Below are 5,015 nucleotides of genomic sequence, written 5' to 3'. Positions count from 1 at the left end.
CCTCCTCGACTGTTTGTTTCACAGCAACCTAGCTTTATTGACAACACTGCTTGTGAGCAAAACACAGATAAGGACAGCCAATGGCGGTCCAGCTTCTTTAGTATTGTTTTTTTTTTTCTCCAAGCATAACTTTAATGAAAATAAATATTTTACAACAAGAAATCGTATGGCATGTATATATACGTATATGCTTGTTTACCGTAACCTAAATTATAGGAGAAATGAATGTGAATGTAACCAGACTTATATTGAAGTCAATGAAGGGAAATTATGATTTAAAGGGGTTGTCTCACTTCAGTAAGTTGCATTTATCTTGTAGAGGACGTTAATACAAGCCACTTTCTAATGTATTGTGATTGTCCATATTGCTTCCTTTGCTGGCTGGATTCATTTTTCCATCCCACTATACACTGCTCCTTTCCATGGTTACTAGGGTGGCCACTTGCAGAGCCCCAAAAAGGGGACATCGGCGCACACTAGTACTACATACTAGATACCCAGGTTATACCAGCATAGTCCATATCACTATATACAAGAAGATGTAGAACTTACACCTGCTGTACATATATAATTATATACAGGAGATACTCAGGTTATACCAGCCTGGTCCATATCACTATATACAAGAAAATGTATAAGGCTACTTTCACATTAGCATTAAAGTTTTCCGGTATTGAGTTCCGTCCTAGGGGCTCAATACCAGAAGAAACACATTAGTTTTGTCCTAATGCATTCTGAATAGAAAACAATCTGTTCAGTATGCATCAGGATGTCTTCTGTTCCGTCCCTTTTACTGGATTTGGCCGAAGAAAATACTGCAGCATGCTACGGTATTTTTTCTCGCCGAAATTCCGGAACACTTGTCAGATCCGGCATTAATTTCCATTGAAATGTATTAATACCGGATCCGGTACCAAGTGTTCAGGAAATTGCCGTATTGACAGATCTGGTCTACGCATGCGCAGACCTTTAAAAGTATGAAAAATAAATAAATACCGGATCAGTTTTTCTGGATTACACCGGAGAGACGGATCTGGTATTTCAATGCATTTGTCAGACAGATCTGGAAACAAATGATCTCCGTTTGCATCAGAACTGCCTGCCGGATTATTCTAATGCTAGTGTGAAAGTACCTGTTAAAGGGAATATTAATTATTAATAAATATAATACACAATTCCAATTCCACCCGACAATGTAACTATACATTACACACTTACTTACATACACATTAATAGCAACCCACCCAGCCTGGCTATATACTGTCCCTATGAGGATACACCAGGAGTTAAACACCAAATGCAGGGGTTACAATACAGGGGTACAGGGCAATGCAGGGGTTAATGCTCTACAGGATAGGGGATGCTCTGCAGGGCAGAGATAGGAAGCAAGGCAGGGGTTAGCAGGGCTGCAGGGATTGGTGACAGTGGGCAGTAAGGATAATCAAGGGTTAATATAGGGGTAAATGCAGGGCACAAGGATAATAGCAGGGGTTATTAGCATTGGTAGTATAGGCAGTGGGCTCCAGTCCAGGGTAATTCTCGTCTTCCAGGCAGGTATGCTCGTCTCTAGGGGATGCTTTGTTCGGGCTGCTGGGGACTGCATTCTGGGCGCTGCCTGCGCTCTCCTTTCTTCTGGGGGAGGGGGGGGGGGGGGGTTCTGTTCTTTAGTGCAGTGCTGCCGGGTTATTTAAACCCAACGAACACCTGCAGCCAAGACCATGTGGGCAGGCGCGGTGATATGACGTCACCGCACCAGCCCGCGCGTCCTGGCACGTGCTTCCAGGTGGGGGGATCCTTTGATCCTCCCACCTGTGGAGACATCGCATATCTCTGGTGCTGTAATTACAGCGCCGGAGGTACGTGGCATACAGGGGCGGGGGAGCTTTTTGTTCCCCTGTCCCTGTTATGCAAAACATCTCCGGCAGCAATGCTACTCTGTCCTTTGAAGTGGCGGAAACTGGACATAATTGTCCAGTTGTCGGCCTCCCCCTCCTGCAGGCACATACCAGAGTTGTGGCACCCGTGACTGGGGGGATGTTGGCCACATTTAAGTATATATATATCTATATAAATGCTTGGGGCACATCTATATACATATATATATATATACTCAATATAAACCTGGGGCATAAATGGGCAGTTAGGAGGTGTGTTTGGGGCGGCACTTGTATGCATGATTGACATGGCAATGCCGATCATGCTCATATTGCATGACCGTATGAGGAGATTGTACCGCCTTGACAGAGGTGTCCAACTCCTCTCTTTGCCTCCCATGAGCCATGTATGTTACGTATTTTACATCTTTAGGTCATCCTGCCAGTTTCCAACATGGCGCTTCCGCACATGTTTTCATGTGGGCATGCGTGTTGGAAGACTGACGGATTCTTTGGTCTCGCTGGGCGTACAGGTCCTTCTAAAAAAATTAGCATATTGTGATAAAGTTCATTATTTTCTGTAATGTACTGATAAACATTAGACTTTCATATATTTTAGATTCATTACACACAACTGAAGTAGTTCAAGCCTTTTATTGTTTTAATATTGATGATTTTGGCATACAGCTCATGAAAACCCCAAATTCCTATCTAAAAAAATTAGCATAATCATGAAAAGGTTCTCTAAACGAGCTATTAACCTAATCATCTGAATCAACTAATTAACTCTAAACACCTGCAAAAGATTCCTGAGGCTTTTAAAAACTCCCAGCCTGGTTCATTACTCAAAACCTGCAATCATGGGTAAGACTGCCGACCTGACTGCTGTCCAGAAGGCCATCATTGACACCCTCAAGCAAGAGGGTAAGACACAGAAAGAAATTTCTGAACGAATAGGCTGTTCCCAGAGTGCTGTATCAAGGCACCTCAGTGGGAAGTCTGTGGGAAGGAAAAAGTGTGGCAGAAAACGCTGCACAACGAGAAGAGCTGACCGGACCCTGAGGAAGATTGTGGAGAAGGACCGATTCCAGACCTTGGGGGACCTGCGGAAGCAGTGGACTGAGTCTGGAGTAGAAACATCCAGAGCCATCGTGTACAGGCGTGTGCAGGAAATGGGCTACAGGTGCCGCATTCCCCAGGTCAAGCCACTTTTGAACCAGAAACAGCGGCAGAAGCGCCTGACCTGGGCTACAGAGAAGCAGCACTGGACTGTTGCTCAGTGGTCCAAAGTACTTTTTTCAGATGAAAGCAAATTTTGCATGTCATTCGGAAATCAAGGTGCCAGAGTCTGGAGGAAGACTGGGGAGAGGGAAATGCCAAAATGCCTGAAGTTCAGTGTCAAGTACCCACAGTCAGTGATGGTCTGGGGTGCCATGTCAGCTGCTGGTGTTGGTCCACTGTGTTTTATCAGGGGCAGGGTCAATGCAGCTAGCTATCAGGAGATTTTGGAGCACTTCATGCTTCCATCTGCTGAAAAGCTTTATGGAGATGAAGATTTAATTTTTGAGCACGACCTGGCACCTGCTCACAGTGCCAAAACCACTGGTAAATGGTTTACTGACCATGGTATTACTGTGCTCAATTGGCCTGCCAACTCTCCTGACCTAAACCCCATAGAGAATCTGTGGGATATTGGGAAGAGAAAGTTGAGAGACGCAAGATCCAACACTCTGGATGAGCTTAAGGCCGCTATCGAAGCATCCTGGGCCTCCATAACACCTCAGCAGTGCCACAGGCTGATTGCCTCCATGCCACGCCGCATTGAAGCAGTCATTTCTGCAAAAGGATTCCCGACCAAGTATTAAGTGCATAACTGAACATAATTATTTGAAGGTTGACTTTTTTTGTATTAAAAACACTTTTCTTTTATTGGTCGGATGAAATTTGCTAATTTTTTTAGATAGGAAATTTGGGTTTTCATGAGCTGTATGCCAAAATCATCAATATTAAAACAATAAAAGGCTTGAACTACTTCAGTTGGTGTAATGAATCTAAAATATATGAAAGTCTAATGTTTATCAGTACATTACAGAAAATAATGAACTTTATCACAATATGCAAATTTTTTTAGAAGGACCTGTATATCCCAGGCACGCAAGATTTCCTCACATCTAATCTTTGCCCTGCATGGCCTAGGTCCGTCTACACTGCCGTCGTGCTTCTATCTCCTGAATTGTTCCATCCTCAGGGTCGCACTCTTCACAATATTTCTTTTTCCCAAAGTTAGGGAAAAATTTCTGCTAGTCTGGACTGGCTTAGTCTGGTGATTTGGCCGGTCACAGACTAATCTCCCCCTTTTTGCGCTGGACAGGGCAAAATTTGGGGAGATTCCGGCCCTGACTTTACGGAAAAAGAAAGGACCGGCACCAAATTGGTGATGACCAGTTGCATGCCAGTCATTAGCTGGGACCTTACAGCAACCTAATTCTTCAATTTGGCTACCGTCACGTCAGTAGAGGCAGCCATGCTCCTTGAAGGCCTTGATCTCAGCATAAGACTGAGTCAACTTAGCCCTTAATTTCCTCCTTCTGCCTCTGCAGCTCTACTAACTGTGACTCTATCCTAGCCACCTGCGCATATCAGTCAACGGTAGACTGTGCCCGCAATGCCGAAACCTGGTTCGAATTACTGGCACAGCATTGGAAGTGAATGGTCAGAGGAATTGTCTCTGTTGACTGAGATATCAACGCAACTTGCTTTGGCTTGCAGATGCTAACCTCAAATGTATGAACACGTTTGGCTAGCATCTGAAGCCGTTTGGTCGCCTTGTTACCATCCGTTTGTTAACACATAGCTTGTCGTAACTACATGCCTGTGCTAACAAATCGGACCACAGCATTTCTGCTGACTTGTAAGTGGTGGGGAGGATGGAGTTGAATGTAGTATGTTTTGCTAAGTGTAGCAGTGTGGAGAAGTCCATACTTACGTTTTGATGAGAGGCCATCTTCTTTGGTGCTGTCCTTCCCTGTCCTTTGTGTAACGCCTCCTCCCGACCAGCCGGACTTCTGTTCAGCTCCAACAGTGACGGTTCTCTCTTCAGTGACATATGTGACGACTTCTCTCCAGTGTTCAGTGGGCGTG

Source organism: Bufo gargarizans, chromosome 6, assembly GCF_014858855.1.
Source record: "Bufo gargarizans isolate SCDJY-AF-19 chromosome 6, ASM1485885v1, whole genome shotgun sequence".
NCBI lineage: Eukaryota > Metazoa > Chordata > Amphibia > Anura > Bufonidae > Bufo > Bufo gargarizans.
This window is presented reverse-complemented; position numbering follows the sequence as displayed.